The 21,525-nt window shown below is 45.3% G+C and overlaps 1 protein-coding gene across 1 annotated transcript in view; it reads left to right on the forward strand.

The window, feature by feature from the left end:
- Positions 1-291: 291 nt before the first annotated feature.
- Positions 292-21,525, forward strand: part of POR (cytochrome p450 oxidoreductase) — a 141,708-nt gene continuing 120,474 nt past the window's right edge. The window contains exon 1 of the mRNA XM_082244640.1: positions 292-539. The gene's annotated coding sequence lies outside the window, so the exon portion shown is untranslated. The remainder of the gene's footprint in view (positions 540-21,525) is intronic.

Here is a 21,525-nt window from a genome sequence, read left to right on the forward strand (position 1 = left end):
CATCATAAAGAACTGATTTCACAGGGTTGCGCGTTGCTGCACTTGTCCTCCTACAATTGTTACGCAAGATCACTACCTACTGTCCCTTTAATTAGACTATAACCTCTGCCCAACTTCTCCCTGGGTGACGTCAGTCCCCAGGCACCGCCCCCCCATCCCAGAGGCCTCTAAGCAGTAATAGGTTCTCTGTTCCGACTGGCAACGGAAGAGGGCGGAGTTTGGACTGTACCAACACCAGCTGTCGCGGAGAAAGGGGCGCAGCACAACTGGTTCCGTTTATATAGGTACAATTTAGCGGATACTTCAGATATGTAATGAATACAATATGTTTTCTATTCGCTGATAATATTCTCGCAAAGTCACACGGTGCTGATACAGGCGGCGGGTTGCTCGTGTCTTTGGATGGTTGTCATACACCCCTGCTCTGTGTGTGTTGGCGGCGGCGTGCACGAATCAGCTGACGTACCAGTGGTGTGAAGCCGGGGGCAGCTCGGAGCATTGTTCTTGCTGTGTGGCGCTGAGAGGGAGGACAGGTGCAGGTGAGTGTGGCACTGCATTCTACAACCTATCACTGCTTGCACGGCCTTCGTAAGACCACTTTAGGGACACGCATTGCCCACATACGTTGTCAAGGAGATGCCCCCCCCCCCCTCCTCATGAGAGGTGTCACCGGTGGGTCCTAGAGCCATCCGTCCGGAACTGACAGCCCGCAATGAATGTCATTGATTTCAGTGGCAGAATATGAGTGGTCATGGCAACTCTAGGGGGCAATTAGCATTACCATTTATCTGACCTATGCTCACCACTTCAGGTCTACTAGAGCCCTGGTCCCCAACCCTGGTCCTCAGGGCACACTAACAGGCCAGGTTTGCAAGATAACTGAAATACATCCCAGGTGATATCATTTGCTGCTCAGTGATTGCATTACTCAAGTCTGCATCTCCCCAAGGTAATACTTAAAATCTGGCCTGTTAGTGGGCCCTGAGGACCGGAGTTGAGGACCACTGTACTAGAGCATAGGGCCTGGGTGCTCGGTCAGGGGGACAGGCAATGAGTACTAAATGTATTTCTTTACCACCCTCTTACTTTTTACTGTGCTGTCCATTAATTTTCTCTTCATGTTTTCTTACTGAGAGAAATATCATGTCTGCAGTCTCTGACCATCTCTTGTATCATGTCCGCAGTCTCTGACCATCTTCTGTATCATGTCCGCAGTCTCTGACCATCTCCTGTATCATGTCTGCAGTCTCTGACCATCTCTTGTATCATGTCCGCAGTCTCTGACCATCTCCTGTATCATGTCCGCAGTCTCTGACCATCTCCTGTATCATGTCCGCAGTCTCTGACCATCTCCTGTATCATGTCTGCAGTCTCTGACCATCTCTTGTATCATGTCTGCAGTCTCTGACCATCTTCTGTATCATGTCCGCAGTCTCTGACCATCTCCTGTATCATGTCTGCAGTCTCTGACCATCTCCTGTATCATGTCCGCAGTCTCTGACCATCTCTTGTATCATGTCTGCAGTCTCTGACCATCTCTTGTATCATGTCTGCAGTCTCTGACCATCTTCTGTATCATGTCCGCAGTCTCTGACCATCTCCTGTATCATGTCTGCAGTCTCTGACCATCTCCTGTATCATGTCTGCAGTCTCTGACCATCTCTTGTATCATGTCCGCAGTCTCTGACCATCTTCTGTATCATGTCCGCAGTCTCTGACCATCTCCTGTATCATGTCTGCAGTCTCTGACCATCTCTTGTATCATGTCCGCAGTCTCTGACCATCTTCTGTATCATGTCCGCAGTCTCTGACCATCTCCTGTATCATGTCTGCAGTCTCTGACCATCTCCTGTATCATGTCCGCAGTCTCTTACCATCTCCTGTATCATGTCCGCAGTCTCTGACCATCTCCTGTATCATGTCTGCAGTCTCTGACCATCTCTTGTATCATGTCTGCAGTCTCTGACCATCTTCTGTATCATGTCCGCAGTCTCTGACCATCTCCTGTATCATGTCTGCAGTCTCTGACCATCTCCTGTATCATGTCCGCAGTCTCTGACCATCTCTTGTATCATGTCTGCAGTCTCTGACCATCTCTTGTATCATGTCTGCAGTCTCTGACCATCTTCTGTATCATGTCTGCAGTCTCTGACCATCTCCTGTATCATGTCTGCAGTCTCTGACCATCTCTTGTATCATGTCCGCAGTCTCTGACCATCTTCTGTATCATGTCCGCAGTCTCTGACCATCTCCTGTATCATGTCTGCAGTCTCTGACCATCTCTTGTATCATGTCCGCAGTCTCTGACCATCTTCTGTATCATGTCCGCAGTCTCTGACCATCTCCTGTATCATGTCTGCAGTCTCTGACCATCTCCTGTATCATGTCCGCAGTCTCTGACCATCTCCTGTATCATGTCCGCAGTCTCTGACCATCTCCTGTATCATGTCTGCAGTCTCTGACCATCTCTTGTATCATGTCTGCAGTCTCTGACCATCTTCTGTATCATGTCCGCAGTCTCTGACCATCTCCTGTATCATGTCTGCAGTCTCTGACCATCTCCTGTATCATGTCCGCAGTCTCTGACCATCTCTTGTATCATGTCTGCAGTCTCTGACCATCTCTTGTATCATGTCTGCAGTCTCTGACCATCTTCTGTATCATGTCCGCAGTCTCTGACCATCTCTTGTATCATGTCTGCAGTCTCTGACCATCTCTTGTATCATGTCTGCAGTCTCTGACCATCTCTTGTATCATGTCTGCAGTCTCTGACCATCTCTTGTATCATGTCCGCAGTCTCTGACCATCTCTTGTATCATGTCCGCAGTCTCTGACCATCTTCTGTATCATGTCCGCAGTCTCTGACCATCTCTTGTATCATGTCCGCAGTCTCTGACCATCTATTGATCTCTTGTATCATGTCCGCAGTCTCTGACCATCTCTTTTATCATGTCTGCAGTCTCTGACCATCTCTTGTATCATGTCCGCAGTCTCTGACCATCTTCTGTATCCTGTCCGCAGTCTCTGACCATCTCTTGTATCATGTCCGCAGTCTCTGACCATCTCTTGTATCATGTCTGCAGTCTCTGACCACCTCTTTTATCATGTCTGCAGTCTCTGACCATCTCTTGTATCATGTCTGCAGTCTCTGACCACCTCCTGTATCATGTCCTCAGTCTCTGACCATCTCTTGTATCATGTTTGCAGTCTCTGACCATCTCTTGTATCATGTTTGCAGTCTCTGACCATCTCTTGTATCATGTTTGCAGTCTCTGACCATCTCTTGTATCATGTCCGCAGTCTCTGACCATCTTCTGTATCCTGTCCGCAGTCTCTGACCATCTCTTGTATCATGTCCGCAGTCTCTGACCATCTCTTGTATCATGTCTGCAGTCTCTGACCACCTCTTTTATCATGTCTGCAGTCTCTGACCATCTCTTGTATCATGTCTGCAGTCTCTGACCACCTCCTGTATCATGTCCTCAGTCTCTGACCATCTCTTGTATCATGTTTGCAGTCTCTGACCATCTCTTGTATCATGTTTGCAGTCTCTGACCATCTCTTGTATCATGTTTGCAGTCTCTGACCATCTCTTGTACCATGTCTGCAGTCTCTGACCATCTCTTGTACCATGTCTGCAGTCTCTGACCATCTTCTGTATCATGTCCGCAGTCTCTGACCATCTCTTGTATCATGTCTGCAGTCTCTGACCATCTTCTGTATCATGTACGCAGTCTCTGACCATCTCTTGTATCATGTCTGCAGTCTCTGACCATCTCCTGTATCATGTCTGCAGTCTCTGACCATCTCCTGTATCATGTCTGCAGTCTCTGACCATCTCTTGTATCATGTCTGCAGTCTCTGACCATCTCTTGTATCAAGTCTGCAGTCTCTGACCATCTCTTGTATCATGTCTGCACTCTGACCATCGCTTGTCTCGCGTCTGCACTCTCTGACCATCGCTTGTCTCGCGTCTGCACTCTCTGACCATCGCTTGTCTCGCGTCTGCACTCTCTGACCATCGCTTGTCTCGCGTCTGACCACGTCTGCTCTCTCTGCCTGTGGCTCGTGTCATGCCCGCAGTCCCTGGGATCTTACTGTAGCATCACAATCACTGAATATTATGTGGCCCTTTGCTGATGTCATCAGCTGCACAACTCTGGAAGTTAACCCCTGGCCTAGGGCAATGTTCAGAGTTTAGCTATGGGCCTATTTGTATGTCAGTAACTTCCTCACTGTCTGAACTGAAATCCTTTAATATTGCCTTGCAAAAACAATGTTTTTTTCTATTTATTTTAAAGGGTAAGGACTGGAAATTAGAATAAATATGTCTTTCACAGTTTGTTTTAACCCGTGTTTGCTTCAGAAAACCTATTTTGATTTTATTTTGCCATTTTATCTCATTTGTTATACATTTGTTCCAAAGTATGGGAAAGTTGTTTACAGAAAGCACCTTTTTTCAATTCAGGGAGGCTTCACACTGCCCCACTGAGCTTTTACCAAAGCTCAGATAACTCACATTTTTTGCGCGTTCGCTGCGCTTTGCCATGGACTTCTATGAGGTCCTGCAGGTTTGGTGCGGTTTCAGAAAGCACACTAAAACTACTGCATGCTGCATCTTTGGTGCTCTTTCTGAAACTGCATCAAAACTGCAGGACAATGTAGAAGTCAATGGGAAAGTGCAGCTCAAAGTGCAGCGGGACCGCAGTGTGAAGACGCCCATATTGTGTATGTTTTCACTGATCAATACAGTATATGGAAAAAAAAAAAACATTTGTTAATGGCCCATAAATTTTTTTTGTTTTTTACCACTTGGCCACTTTCACCCCCTTCCTGCCCAATTTTCAGCTTTCAGTGCTGCCGCAGTTTGAATGACAATTGCGCGATTATGCAACACTGTACCCATATAGAATTTGTATAATTTTTTTATTCCCATAAAGCTGTGGCTATAGAGAGAACAGAAGGAAAGGAGTATCTGAGCACCACAAACCATAAACTCTATTTAACTCCTTTTTAATATTTAAAGTAAACTCCCTCATCCAACTGATCGTTCCATGCTATATTTTGTTGAGAAATCACTTCTCTAGCATTTCTGGCCATGGCCATCTTGAGTAAGGGCAGATGATTCATGTAGAATTTACTTCCTTGAGGCTTGGTTCCCACATTTGCGCAATGCGGGAACGCTGCGCATATGCAGCGTGATCCCACATCGCATCCGCACATCTGGCAGTTCACACTGCCATATGCGATAGGCAGGGGGGTGTCAATTAAATGTTAACGACACCCCCAGTTTGATCGCATATCGCAGTGCGATCTGACAGTCCGCACAGAATCAGATCGCACAAGTGTGAACCACTGTGCGATCCGATTCTGAGGCGGCTCAAAAAATGTCTCATGTGCGAGTTTGCTGTGGACGCGCTGCAAATTCAGCCATACAGAGTGTATGGCTGAACTCGCATCTGCACAGAAGATCGCATGTAATGAAGGAGCAGTGCGATCAGCGCACCCGCAATAATGTGAACTGGCACTGAATCCATCTTCCCTTAGCTCAGGTATGCGTGAAGGAGGGTGTGCTTAGCTGAGAAAACCCCTCCTTCTCCCCTCCTGTAGGCTCCTGTGATGTATGACATCATTTGCCTAGGCCAAAAAACAGGAAGTAACTGAAAAAATGTTAAAAAAAAAAAATAAAAAAAGTTTAAAACCAGTAAATATGATTTAGTTTCATATCCATTTACTAAGGCTAGCAGCAATAAAGAGCAAAAATAATCAATTTTGATTGGGAGAGCAAAGTTCCAATTTGAATCCTAGGGGTTAAATGTGGATTGAATAGGAAATCATCATCTTCAGCCATGGTAACAGGCTGGTATAGCGCTCAGGGATGCAGGATTTACTCTCTGGCTTTACACATTGGATTAAAGCGATAATAAACCCAAAAATATAATTTAATTGCAGCTTACCAATCACAAAAGGTGGTGGCTGCATTCGTTTCTGTTTCTTTGACTTTCCCCCCCTTGTTTTCATCTGGTAAGTAACAAACCTCCTGTATTAATGATGCACAACTCTGGAGCAATGAGAACAGGAGGCACAGCAGATGGCAGCATTGTCAGCTTGGGAGGGAGGGTAGTGTTATAAGTATTAGCAGATTGAGATACACTAATTGAAGCCAAGCTCTAGCTCACTCTTTATAATCCATTACAGTAAACAGTTTTTTTTCCTTTTGGGATAAAGGTTTTCCATAAATAAATAAAAGCTGATCATTGTAAGCAGCCCTGTCAGAGGTAAGTGGTTTGTCTCATCCATGTAAACTGATACATTCTCCTTGAGAGCTTGTGCTTTTGAAAAACCAGCTTGATGGTTGGTTTACCAGATGAAAATGATAGAAAACCTAAAAAAGGAAACCAATGCAGCCATCACATTTTAGAATTGATAAGCTGCAATGTTTGCTTTTGGGTTTAATACTACTTTAAAGCGGTATTTAACCCAAAAGCAAACCTTTAGTATTTTGCAGTTTACCAAGTTTTGGATGTATTGGCTGCATTCGTTTTTTTCCTTTTTTATGATTTCTTTCCTTTTTCATCTAGTGACCTTGCCAGTAAGTCAATTGTATTTTAGCAGAACAAGCGGTCTTGCAGATGTAGCAGTTAGAGGGTTGGCAAACCATTTACCACTGACAAGTGCTTACAATGGTCAGTATTTAATTAAAACTTTTATCACAAAAGGAAAAAACTGTTGCAGTAACTAATTGTAAAGTGTTATGTGGCGTTTAGCTTCAATTTGTTAGTGTAGCTTAATTTGCTAGTCCATCTAACATCCCCCCCCCCTCTAGTGGGGGCACTGTAATACAGGAGGTGTATTACTGGTAAGATCAGTTGGTGAAAGCAGGGGAAATAGAAAAAGAAAACTAATGCAGCCACTACATCTAATGATTGGTAAGCTGCAATGTATTACATTTTTGGTTTAATAACACTTTAGAGTCCATTCACACTGCCACGACTTGTCAGCCTGACAAGTCACGGTCCTCCCGCTCCCACTGTGTAGTACAGGTGCCGTTCTAAATCGCTCCGACTTAGAAAAAGGGTCCTGTACTACTTCGGGGCGACCTGGAGGCGACTTGCATTGAGTTCCATTATGTGAAGTCCATGCAAGTCGCGCTGCATGCGACTTCACAGGTCGCCTCCGAAGTTGGAGCAACCTGATGTGAACGGGGGCTTAAGCTCATGCTAAAAGTGGAGTGTAAACATGGGGGGGTCATTATGGAATTTTCTAGTTTTGCGGTTTAGTCTTTTTATTGCACTCCTCCCTGGGTATTTATAAGTCCCGGTTCACACTTCTGCGAAGTCGGGAACGCTGCGAATATACAGCGTGTTCCCGTATCGCATCCGCACCCCTGGCAGTTCACACTGCCATATGCGATACGCAGGGGGTTGCAATTAAAGAGCCAGTTGAGATCGCATATCGCAGTACAATCTGCAAGTTCGCACAGAATCGGATCACACTAGTGTGAACCACCATGCGATCTGATTCTGCTGTGGATAAAAAAAAAAGGGTCATGTGCGTGTTTAGTGTGATTGCGGTGCAAATTCAGCCATGCAAAGTGTATGGCTAAAATTTGCACCGCACAGAGATCGCATGTAATTTAGGAGCAGTGTGCTCCGAATTACATGCGATCTCTGTCATCGCACTAATGTGAACCGGCACTTAGTGATTGTCCCTGTCCTAACTGTTGCCAATACTCCCAACGTATTTTATTGTTAAAGCCCACCTCTGGGATAAGCTTGTGATTTCATAGTTTACTTCTTTTATAAATGTAAATTGTCCTCAATCTATGCAGCCAGGTCTGGACTATTGGAGGCGGTGCCTAATGCCCTTTCACCCCTAGATCCTGACTCTGCAGAGTAAATTGGCACGATTCATTGGGAATGTAATCACGGCACCACACGTCAGATTGTGTAGACGTGGTTAGGTCAGCTCAGTTGATGCTGAAGCTACACAGGGGAGATGAGGGGACAGTGCAATATATAGAGCAGTGCAGGTTTCCAGTAACCGACACAAGAAAGCCTCTGGAAATTCACTTGCATGATATCTCAGTAATGCTGTAACCTATCTTGGAGAAGGGCATGCTGGGTAAACCAGTTATTTATTACCCATGAATCTGAAATTAATTTCTGATTGGGCTTTGGTTTTAAAGGTAAATTTGAATGTGTACACCCTCGTCTGCTGCCTTTACAACTTAAGGGGGAGCCGTTTACACTTTCTTCTGGACTGCGAGTGTAAATGACGCCTAAGGCTTCATGTACACTAGCCTATTTTGGCAGCCCTTAAAATTGAACTTGGGAGCTTTTGGTGTTTTTTTTTTTTTTTTTTTTTTTTGCCAAAGTGCCTAAACTCAACTCCATAAAAGCCTATGAGTCCATATATACATAGGCTTTTGCCAGAGTTTAGGAGCTGCTGTGGTTAGACGGTCTTTAACCTTCCATCTCCTTCCTGACTGCGGAAGATTTGCATTCAGGATAGGAAAGTTTTGACTGCCAGCTGCGGGAAAACGCAAAATTGCAGCACGATTTTGCCATGTTTTTGCTGCATTTTGCAGCTAATGTACATGAAGCCTAAGGCTTCATGTATATGGGACATCTGAACGGTGGAACTTAACAGCTAGTAACCAACGGTTAAAAACTTAAAGCGGAGTTCCAGCCATTTCACTCACCTGTCCAACGGTCCAGCGATGCGGCCGCCCGAAGCCTCGATCCTCTCCCTCGGCGCCAGCATCACTGCTGTGGGCACCCGGCTGTGACAGTTTGCGGCTTCACAGCCGGGTACCCACTGCGCATGCGCGAGTCGCGCTGCGCGCCGTGATTGGCCAGCAATCTTCTGGGACCTCTGACATGTCCCAGAAGATTGCAGGGAGGGAGGGGGAGAGGAGAACTTCAGCTCAGGGCGCCGCGGCGCTCCGAGTGGAAGTGGGAGCGGGTACCTGTCAAAACTAGGTACCCGCTCCCCCCCCCCCCCCCCCAAAAAATGACATGCCAAATGTGGCATGTCAGGGGGTTAGGACCACCTAAAGTGGAAGTTCCACTTTTGGGTGTAACTCGGCTTTAAGTTTTGCCAAATTTAAATGCCGCGTTTAGCGGCGTTTGCGTTTAGAAGCATTATTTTTTATTTTTTTCTCTCTCTCATAAAAACGCCTATAAACGTGAGCTACTGCATTTAGACACATTTTACATGCTGTTACAAGCATTTCAAATGCCACTAAACTACCGTCCTGAATGCGTTTTTGTTTTTTTTACCTTCCAACTGCTTCTTAACTACTGTAAACACATGTACCCATAATATAGCATTCAGTAGAAATCAGGGGCTGCTGAAAAAATGCCCAAATGCTTCTAAACATCTGTTTACCAGCTGCGGTGTACATGAGGCCTTATTGTTCTGCTGTCACAGGGACAGGAAGGGAAGTCAGATCCTCCCAATAAGCTCATTGAGATCAATTGAAAAAAATCTCATAAGGCCTCTTGCACACGATACTCCTGTTTGAGGATCTCCTTTTCCAGCCGTAATTTTTGTCTCATTGAAATGCGCGCATTTTCGCGCAAATTCGCGCATATGCATTCGCGCAAATTCGCGCCTCTGAATATGCAATTTTTTTTTTTCAGATCAACAGTATGGGATCGTGTGCGTTCATTTGCGCGTAAATGCGCGCATTAGGCGTAAATTACTGTTCCAAAATGCAGATTTTTCTATTTTGTTCTTACTGAAGAATACGCGGCGCTCATTTACGTGGCTGTGTGCATAGGCACATTAGAATGAATGGGCTTTATTTTAGCTCAGAAAAAAGCTGTACTGAGTGTTTTTAAGCTGCAGTGTGCAAGGGGCCTAAGTGTTTATGCTTTGGAAGTTTTGTTTTGGAGTTGGATTTTTAGGAAAAGCACTTTTTTAAGATGACTCTTCATAATCCTCTTGCACACAGTACTGATGTTTTAAACTTCTGCTTTTTTGGATGTAATTTTAGGTGTTTGTTTTGCGTGAATTTGCACGTAAACGCGTTTTCACACATTTGCACACACAACACCTTCCTAGGGAAAATGATTTCATATGTATGCTCGTATGCACATAATTGCACTTATTTGCTGATTTGCTCACATTGGCGCAAAATACTAACCAGCAACGTAGAGCTGCATGATAAATCGTTAAAAAATTGCAATCTTGATTCACCTCCCCCCCCCCCCCCTCGATCTTAAGGCTCCATTCACATATAGGCATCTTGGATCACAGGCAGAATTGCCACGATTCTGCCTGTGATCCCGAACCATTACAAGTCGCTGGATGCCCATGCGATTCCGGTGACTTGCAATAGCATGCCAAACGTGGTGCGATTTTGCCGCAATTGTCGCCCAACTAATTGCAGTGAAATGAAGCAAACAGAATCGCGGGGCGCCTGTCGTCCAAAAAAAGTGCAAACCACGGGAATTGCACGGACGTCCCACGACTTGCAATAGTTCGGGTTTGCGGGCAGAATCGTGGCAATTCTGCCCACGATCCGAGACTCCTATTATGTGAATGGAGCCTAAAACTGCATGGTCTCTATTTTTACAGAGATGTTCTCTGCTCACTCACAGCTGCCAGAAAAAAAAGAGCGTCCAGCAAATGTTTATCAACATTGTTAAAGAGGTTGTAAACCGAGAAAAAATTTTTTTTTTTTTTTTCTTTACATCCTGAAAGAGAAAGACATAATGAGCTAGTATGCATCGCATACTAGCTCATTATGAAATACTTACCTTTAGAACGAGCCCCCGCCACGCCGCTCGCTTACCTCTATGACGGGCGACATGTCCAGTCGCCCGTCTTCCGGGATCGCGGCATCAGGCCATCTGATTGGCCGGAGCCGCGGTGACGTCACTCCCGCGCACGCGCGCCGACGGTCACGGCACGGGGCTCTGAAGGAACGGCACGATCGGCTGATCCTTCAGAGCGCGTGCGCCAGTGACGTCACTGGCTGCATGAAAGGTAAATATCTCCTAAACGGTACATGTTTAGGAGATATTTACAGTACCTATAGGTAAGTCTCATCATAGGCTTACCTATAGGTAAGTCTCATCATAGGCTTACCTATAGGTGGAAGTGTCAGAGGAGGGTTTACTTCCTCTTTAAGGATGCTAGATAACTAAGGCCCCGTTCACATAGGGGCGATGCGACCTCGGAGCGGCCGGCACGGACTTTATAACATTGAAGTCTATGACGGTCGCCCCAAAGAAGCTCCGGACCCTTTTTCTAAGTCGGATGGACTTGTGTCGCTCCTATTAGAACGGGTCCACAGCTTCCCTATGGAAGGCGACCTGTGAGGCGACCAGGTCGCCTCACAGGTCGCCCCAGTGTGAACGGGGACTTAATGCAATGCTTTAGGGCCCTTTCACACGGGCGCTCCGTATGTCCGCAAATCATCCTATTTTTTTTTTTTTCCGGGTGATATACGGACATAATGCATGTCAATGGGATTGCGGATGTCAGTGGATAACCATCCGCTGACATCTGATTTTCTTCCTTTCAGTTCTGTTCCGTTTTTTGGAATGGAAGAGAACCCTATTTTTGTTCCGTTTAAAAAACGGAACCGATGCAAATGCCCATAGACATGCATTATGTCCGTATATATCATCCGCAAATGGATGGGATGATATGCGGACATACGGAGCGGATGACACATCCGCTCCGTGAAAAAAAAAAAAAAAGCGCCGGAGCGGATCGCAATGCGGTCCGCTCCGTGTGAAAGAGGCCTTACAATGTATCATTTAGTTCTTTTAGATCAGGGGTGGGGAACCTTTTTTCTGCCAAGGGCCATTAGGGTATTTATAAAACCATTCGGGGGCCGTACAAAATTATCACCTTAAAAATTAGCCTGTTATATTTGGTCAAACATTTAATTATCTCACCCCTAATGTGATGGCTGCAACTGCTTCTCTTTGGTGAAGTGTGTGATGTTAGCTCGTATTGATGATGTTGCTACTCGCAACTGGATTTCCAGGTTTTTTGTGGTGGTAAGTTTTGAAAAGAACTACTGGCAGGTACTGCTGGTGGGTATAGCTGGCTGGTACTGCTGGTGGGTACAGCTGGCTCAGGCTGGTACTGCTGGCTTGTACTGTGCTGTGAGTACTGCTGGATGGTACTGCTGGCTCAGGCTAATACTGCTGTGGGTACTGCTGACTCAGGCTGGTACTGTGCTGTAGGTACTGCTGGCTGGTACTGATGGCTGTTACTGTGCTGTGGGTACTGCTGGCTCAGGCTGGTACTGCTGGCATGTACTGCTGGCTGGTATTGCTGTAGGTACTGCTGGCTGGTACTGTTGTATGTACTGCTGACTACTGCTGTGTATACTGCTGGCTCTGGCTGGTACTGCTGTGTGTGCTGCTGGCTGGAAATGCTGGCTAGGAGAAGTGTAGCAGAGCCATGCTGGAGGAAGAGGTGATGTTTTCTGTATTGGTCAGAGGCGGAGTGCATTTGATATCACTCCACCTGTGACTCACTCAGACTGTCATAACGGAGCAGGAACTATACAGGAAGCATCGGCTCCATTCTGACAGATCAGCTGAGAGACACAGACTCAGCTGCATGGAGGGCCGCACCAGATGACTTTGGGGGCCGCATACGGCCCCCGAACCATAGGTTCCCCACCCCTGTTTTAGATCAAAGGAATAAACTTCCGTCTGTGATGGCAGTTTAACCTCTTAAAGACTAAGACTGTTGCTTACAAGTTAAAAATCTGTATTTTTGCTAGATAACTACTTAGAACCTCCAAATATATATATGTGTGTGTGTGTGTATGTGTAAATTTCTTTCTTAGCAGGGACCCTAGAGAATAAAATGCCATCGTTGTAATATTTTATGTCACACTGTATTTGCACAGAAGTCTTTCAAACGCAGTTTTTGGAAAAAAAATACACTTTAACCACTTCCGGACCGCCCGTCATCGATTTTACATTGGTACTTTGACGTTAAATACCCGGGGTTATGGCAGCAGATAGCTGCCATAACCCTGGTATTTTTTTGAAACGGTGGGCGGTCCTCTTTCACATAAGGGTGGTCCCAGTGGCGGATTCGCCACTGGATTACCCTTACGGTGTGGCGAAAGAGGTGCCCCTTCCCGGCGCTTCCCGGTCGTTTTCTCTCAGAGACAGGAAGTCGACTCTATGGTCTTGGAGGACCAGAGCAACATCAAACGTAGTCTCCTAGCAACGGATTTAAAGAGCCAATTTTTTTTTTTTCACCGTGGAAAAAAATGACTTTTTCTTTTTTAGTGTAGTTGTGAGCTGTGAGGTCTTTTTGACCCCAGATCTCACAATAAAGAGGTCCTGTCATGCCTATTTCTATTACAAGGGATGTTTACATTCCTTGTAATAGGAATAAAAATGATCAAATGTTTTTTTTTTTTTTTTTTAAATAATAGATAAAATAAATGGGAAAAAAAAAATGAAAGCGCCCTGTCCCCGTTGGCTCGCGTGCAGAAGCAAACGCATATGCAAGTCCTGCCCACATATGTAAACGGTGTACAAACCACATGTGAGGTATCGCCGCGATTGTTAGAGTGGGAGCAATCATTTGAGCCCTAGACCTCCTCTGTAACTCTAAAAATTTCTACAGGTTACCAGCTTAAAGTGTCGCCAATTGCCGCCGAGCACCCGCGATCGCTCCCTCCTGAGAGAGAATGACGGTCTGCTGTTGTAAAAACAGCCGACCGTTGTTCTCTCTGAAATGACCAGAGAGCCTGTGATCCTCCTATTTAGGATCACAGGTCTCCGTGTTCATTTCACAAGTCCCTCCCCCATACAGTTAAAAAAACACTCCCCTAGGCTCACACTTAACCCTTTTGAGCACCCCTGGGTTAACCCATTCCCTGCCAGTCATTATAGTAACAGTGCAAATTTTTTGCACTGATTACTGTAGTAATGTCACTGGTCCTCAAAGTTAGGGGTCCGATCATTCCGCTGCAATGTCGCAGTCCCACTAAAAATTGCAGCTCCCCGCCACTACTAATAAAAAAATAAATAAAAATAAATATGACAAATCTTTCCCCTAGTTTGTAGACGCGATAACCTTTTTGCGCAAACCAATCAAAATAAGCTTTATGGGATTTTGTTTTTACCAAAAATATGTAGCAGAATACAAATTGGCCTATGGATGAAAAAGTTAGAATTTTACATTTTTATTTAATTTTTTTTGGACTGTTGTATAGCAGAAAGTGAGATCTCTCTATCTCTCTATCTCTCTATCTCTCAATTTTTTTTTTTTCTGAATTGTTGCTCCTTTTTTTTGTCTTTTCTTTTGTTTATAGCGCAATAAATAAAAATTGCACAGGTGATCAAATGCCACCAAATTCGTCTCCATGTAAACAACTTGGCGTTTTAAATGCTTTTCAGTGCCTAGGAGGGGTTTGGGGTCTTTTAGACCCCCAGATCCCTCCAAGGGGGAAGAAATTTTTACATGCCCGAAAATATCGGCCGATATCCGATGACCAAAATATCGATAACGGCAATCGATCACCAGTTATTACCACCCCCTACTGCTCCCTGTTTTTGCTGCAGAGGCGGCAGCCAGGGTTGTACACATGCTCTGGCCGCAGCTGGAAGTATACCACTAGGTAAATGGGACTGTGCTGCAACCATGTGCATTGGACGCAGTTGCGGCACAGCAATGCTGCATTAAGGGGTTACAACAAGTGTTGATAAGGTGACGTATAGCCTCTTCGCTACTTGCCAAATGCCTCTGAAAAGCAATCCAAGCATGGTTTAATTTTTAGTAGTGGCAGTCCTTGTTGCTATTAGTAATGAGCCATAAAAAAGCTGTTCTGATCTTACAGGGTTAGGTGTAAAATTACATACATATGTATATAAAATACATACAAACACATGCATATAAACAAGCGAAAACACACACACACACACACACACACACAAATGTATATATTTTATTTTTTTTATTTTTAAATTGCAGTACTGTACCTGCACTGTCACTGCCGGGTATTGCACTGTAGGGGGAGGCAGAGAGCCCAGCACACTCGTGAAGATACCTCCCACTTCTACTTTCACTTTCCTGACCCAAGCTCAGCAAAGAAGCGGGAGCACCCAGCCTAGTACACATGCCTTTCTCTACCAGGATGTTATTGCACCCCTGACGAACTCAGGCGGCACCCCCAAGTTGAGAGAGGCTGGTTTACATTGCAGGCTGAAAATACACAAAGCAACATTTACACTGTACAGTAAGGTTACATAATTCTACCTGGATCCAATAAAAGGCTAACCTCTTTAGTCTACTTCAGTATGAAAATCAGTTATACTTTCTCTAGGCACTACCCTAGCAGAAGCATTTCCATATTAATGTACTTGCACTTACAATCAGATTTCAAGTATTCAGTTATTGGGGTAGGGTGCTGGGAAGACACATTTTCGGAAGATGTGACGGCCTTGGACTGTGTACACATGCTCCACGCAGTATAAGAACGTAATGCCAGCTACTCCTGGGTGTACTTGAACTCTTGGCATCATTTAGTGGGCATTGCTGTCTATCTCTGTATGAGCTGGCTGGATTTCTAGAGAGGGGGCCCCTCTTGCCCCTCCCATCCCTCCAGATATATATCCGATCCCTTTTTCACATTTCCTTCTCTTCCCCTTGGCCTCCAACCACATCTCTTCTCCCGTTACTGTCTATCTTTGACTGTATGAGCTGGCTGAATTTCTAGAGAGGAGGCCCCCGCCCCCCTCTTGCCCCTCTCACCCCTCAGATATATTTCCAATCCTGTTTTCACATTTCCTTCTTTCCCCTTGACCTCCAACCACATCTCTTCCCCCCCCCCCCCCCCACCTTTTCCCTTTACTCTGTTGAGACCATGTGCTTGGATGTTGCTTAGGGGTTGTGTTTTTTTTTTTTTTTCCTGTTTGATGCCCGAGTCTGTTTTGTTGTATTTCCCTGTTCCCATTGTTTACGGCAGCAAGGTGGTTTACCACAGTTGGCCCCTTTCACACTTGTACGACCTGAAAGTCACGCGACTTTGCCACGAAGCAATGCCTGTGTAATCTTGACCTCAAGTCCTATCAAAGTCAGACTAAATCAGTGCAGGGTCTTTGAAGTCGCAAAGATTTCAAATGGTACTCATTGGAAATCATGGGGTATGACTTATCATTGGACTTTGCAGTCCTGAGTTGCAGAACAAGCGCACAAGTGTTAAAGGGGCCTGAAGCATTGTGTATTTTGGGATCATTACCCCCCTTTCCAGCTGATTTGTTTGGTACCTTACCAGTCTCCTCCATTTAAATGATATACCTCGTCTAGAGTTCACTGCTACTGAAAAATCACTGCAAGGTTGTGCTTTTGCTGGTTCTTTGTGGACCTCCTGCTCACATTTTATCTTTTTATTGCAGTACTGACACAATCTTATGTAAAATGCACAATGTCTAAAAGAACAAAAAAAAATAGAGCGCTCTTAGTTTTGTACTGCAGTTGTGGACTGTGTTGTAACTGTTTGGACAGCCTCATGTTGTCCCAATAGGTGACTGTGGAACACTATGTACGCAAGATCTGTAACAGGGCTTGTAACAGTTATGTAAACTAAGAGGTTATTATATTAACTCTGTTATCTTGTCTATTTTACCTAAAGAGGATCTTCAGAAAGGCGGTACTCTTCAGACTATGGTGTGCTTCCACTGTAATATGCAACTCTGCTAATGTTAATGGATAACGTCCCTTTAAAAATAAATGCGCATTTTGTTTTGCAGGTAAAAAATGTTTTTTTTTTTTTTTTTTTTTTCCCCCAGGAGCCTGCAGGTCACAGATGCAATGTCAGGCTCCTGCAGAAACTCAGAATAGCTGACGGCCCACACCTCTCCGTTACTGTAGTCTCGGGAAGATCAATGAACTATGAAAACGCTTACCAGCACCCTCTCAGTTCATTGAGGGCTACAAGCTGTCTGCCGCTGTGGCAGACAGTACTTGTAGTTCGTTCATTCACAGAGCTCTGTAACGACACAGCTGTATGGGTCCACTGTATATGAATTGTGGGAGAGAATCCCTCACCTGCTGTCGCAATGGAGAATCATGGTGATGGGGTGGGGGGTGCATGCTTTAGTAACATGTTACGTAATACCCTGAATATGGATGTAAAAAGTTACTAAAAGTGAACATATCCTGTAAAAAAATGTAATTATGCAAGTTATACTTTTTTTTTTTTTTTCCCCCCCACAATTCCCTTTACCACTGACCTTTTTGGTAATGTAAAGTCAGAGGATTTTTTATCTTAAAGCGGAGTTCGCGCCCCCCCCCCCCCCCCCCCAAAAAAAAAAAAAATTAAGTCAGCAGCTACACATACTTAATATTAGGACACCTGCCTGTCCTGGAATCCAGCGATGTCGGCACCGCAGCCGATGTCTTCATCGGCTGTCAGATGCTGCCACCACCATTGCCGGTCAGGGAACCCGGCAGTGAAGCCTTGCGGCTTCAGAGGCGGGTCCCTACTGCGCATGCGCAAAGTGCGCTGCGCATTCGGATCGGCTCGGTGGCAGGGGAAGAAGGAGGGGGCCAAACTTCAGAGGGACGGCGCTGCCTTCCGGAAGTGGGGCAGGGTACCTGTCAAAAACAGGTACACCCATTCACCCCCCCCCCCTAAAAGGTGCCAAATGTGGCACCGGAGGGGGGGGGAGGAAGCAAATGAGCGGAAGTTTCACTTAAATGCATTCTATGCATTAGGATATAAAGTGTGTGTGCAGCAGCTCCCCCTAACACTTACCTGAGCCCATCCTATTCCAGTGATGTTGCAGGAGTGTCTCAGCTGCCCAAGACTCCCCCTGCTCACTGGCTGAGACAGCAGCATGGCGCCATTGGCTCCGGCTACTGTCAATCAAATTCAGTGAGCCAATGAGGAGAGAGGGGGTGGGGACGGGCCACAGCTCTGTGTCTGAATGGACACACAGAGCTGTGGCTCGGGTGCCCCCATAACATAGTGCCTGTTTGCAGTGGGAGGGTCCAGGAGCACTGAAGAGGGACCCGAGAAGAGGAGGATCTGGGCTGCTTGTGTAAAACCAACTGCATAGAGCAGGGAAGTATAACATGTTTGTTATTTTTATACAAAAAAGAAAGAGGTTTCATAATCCCTTTAAGACCCCGTTCACACTGGGGCGATCCGACTTGCCGGGGCGACCTCACAGGTCGCGGTGCGCAGCTCGTACCGCGACCTCTGAGCAGCCGGCACGGACTTCATAACATTGAAGTCAATGCTCGTATTAGAACGGGTCCACAGCTTCTCTATGGCAGGCGACCTGTCAGGCAACCTGGTCGCCTGACAGGTCGCCCCAGTGTGAACGGGGTCTAAAGCACACTGTTTAGTGGAAGCATTCTCCCCTGGACAAACATGTCAGCTGATTAGGGTTTGGGGCTCCTGAATGGTTAATGTATAAGAAGACCAGACAGATTTCTCTGCAAGTATTGGTAGTAGTTGATGCTCTTGTTCACTTTGGATTTTCTTGCAATTCCAGTTACACCATCTTAAAGCCTTGCAGGCTTATTCTGTAAGGACATTCAAAGAGCAATACTGATATATAAGAACTCATAGAAAACAGTCAGATCTCTAACAGGTGAATTCTGATTGTTTGCATTATTTTGCTCATGGAACTCAGCCTATGGAATGCTTATTGAGCTCCCCCTTCTCAGGTTGCCGAGTATCGGCTGATGAATGGAGGACTTCTCATGGGCTTATCGATTCGGTGCCCCCGTACCCAAATGTGCAGTATGTATCCTTTTGTGAAATATCTAAACAACTCTCATACCTACATCCTCTAAACTTTTCACTATGCAGAGTTTTACTCCCTTTGGTGTAATACGTTGTCTTGTTCTGAGCCTGCATTGTATTCATTTTGCTATTCAGTATTTCGGAAAACTCAATTAAAACTTTTTGTTAACAACAAAATCCACCTTATTTTATTTTATGTTCTAAATCAAGGATCTCCAAACTTTCCAAACAAAGGGCCAGTTTACTATACTTCAGACTTTTGGGGGGCCAGACTGGCCATTGTGAGTAGAACAGGTCCCAACATCAGTGGGGAAACAAAAACAATGCCCTGTCGTTGGTGTCATTGGGAGGCATTGTACTCCATCGTGGGTGTGTATGTGGGGGATTATGCCTCATTGATGAAACTATGCCCAAAGGGCTGGATAAAAGTGAGTAAGGGCCGCAGTTTAGAGACCACTGTTCTAAATTAATGAATTATGGTTGGCCGCCATGCATTAGGGTAGCTAAACCATGAAATAACCAATTGCTAGATTTTATTTTTTTTCCAGCAGAAAAGTCTGGCAGTGTGTCTTGTAACCAGGGTACACTTCTACCTCTCCTGTGATTCCAGAAAGCCCTTTAAAGATGGAAGACCACCACTGTGTCACCTAAAGCAACATTCCACCCAAAAGTGGAACTTCCGCTTTAGGCACACCTCACCCCCCTACATGCCACATTTGGCATGTCCTTTTTTTTTTTTTTTTTTTTTTTGGGGTGGGGGGGGGGGGGGGAAAGCGGGTACCTAGTTTTGACAGGTAAGTTCTCCTCTCCCTTCTCCAATCTTCTGGGACATGTCGCAGGTGCCAGAAGATTGCCTGGCTGCTGAGGAGGCGCAGCTCAGTGAAGCTGGTCCCCCTGCAATCGGCACAAATATAAAAACTCAAGTGTGTTTCTTTAGTGCTACATTTGTGCTATAAAAATTTACATTTGTGCTTTTATTTTTAAAATATTAGCAATTGCTTTTTCCAGACTATGACATCACCCAGCCCCCCTACAACAGCCAAGACACAAAACAGGGCTGGTTGGTTAGTGCAGTGTTTGTGCCTTTTTTTAAATTTCCGTTCTATCTTTTATCGTTTTTTTTGCGTTTATTAATAATTTATTAAAGGTCACTCAGCTTCCCTACAACAGCCAAAAGGCACTATACTAGGCTCGTTGGTTATTGCTACGTTTGCGCTGCTGCTAAAATGTTTTTATTTGTACTGTTATGGCCCCCTACTGAACACTGCTTTAATAACCAAGTCACCAAAGGTCACTCAGCCCCCCTACAATGGCCAAAAGACACGAAAATGGGCTTGTTGCTAATTTTCTATCAAACCTCACCCACCTATAATCAGCACACGTAAAAACTCAGTGTGTTTCTTTAGTGCTACGTTTTTTGCTATTTTGTGCTGTAAAAATTTACATTTTTGCTGCTTTTATTTTTAAGATATTAGCAATTTTCTTCCCAGATGATATCACCCAGCCCCCCTTAAACAGCCTAAAAGACACGAAACTGGGCTTGTTGGTTAGTGCCGCGTTTGTGCCATTTTTAAATCTTCGTTCTATATTCTGTCATTTTTGCATTATTAAAGATTTAATAAAGGTCACCAAAGGTCACTCAGCCCCCCCTACAATCACTAAGTGCCCATTCACACTACCGCGACTGGTCAGCCTGACAAGTCGCGGTCCATGCACTGCTACGGGAACCGTTCTAATAGGAGCGACTCAAGTTGCTCCGACTTAGAAAGTAGTTCCTGTACTACTTCAGGGCGACATCGGAGCGACTTGCATTGACCTTCATTATATGAAGTCCGTGCAAGTCGCGCCGAAATCGTGGTGCACGCGACTTCACAGGTCGCCCCGAAGTCGTGCCGCATTAGTGTGAACCAGCACTAAACATAACGAAAATGGGCTGGTTGGTTAGTGCCGTATTTGTGCTGGTTTGTGCCATTTAAATCTCAGTTCTCTCTTTAGTCATTTTTGTATTAATAAAGATTTATCAAAGGTCACTCACCCCCCTACAACAGCCAAAAGACACAAAACTTACAGACGGAGGGAGACAACATGAAGTGAGAGGAAATCTACCCCTAGGGAGGAAAATTCACTCCTGTAAGAGTTTTATCATGGGGAAAAAGGTGTCTCCACTGAAGCTTTATCATTAATCCTTGTTTCCATAGCATTGTCACAGGGACAGAAAGTGAGGTGAAATCTTCTGAACAGGGCCACAAACAGCAAAACAAAGGTTACAGAGGTGTTCACAATCCCTTATTCTATCCAAAACCTTATATAAAAAAAAAAAAATTTGGCTGGAGATACTTAACAATTTTTTTGTTCTAGCTTGCATATTCAACTTTAAAGTGGAGTCCCAGCCTGTATTAAAAAAAAAAAAATGAAAAGTCAGCAGCTACAATACTGTACAAATACTGTTGCTGCTGAATTTTACTATAAGGACACTTACCTCTCCAGGGAGCCCGCGATATCAGCACCTGAAGCTGACTCGTTAATCGGCTCCGGGGGCATGCGCCGCCATCCTTACTAAGGCAAACAGGAGGTGAAGCCTTGTGTTTCCTACTGTGCATGCATTAGTCGTGCTGCTCTTTCTGAATGGTCCCGTTGTCTTCTGCGACCCGTGTGTCTCCCAGAAGACAGCAGGGGGAGGGAGGAGGGGCAGCAGATGACGTAGGTCGCTGCAGCACCCTTACCTGGAAGTCGGAGCGGGTACCTGTTTTTGACCGGTATCCACTCCC

This window comes from Pelophylax lessonae, assembly GCF_965119305.1.
Source record: "Pelophylax lessonae genome assembly, chromosome: 2".
NCBI classification, from domain to species: domain Eukaryota; kingdom Metazoa; phylum Chordata; class Amphibia; order Anura; family Ranidae; genus Pelophylax; species Pelophylax lessonae.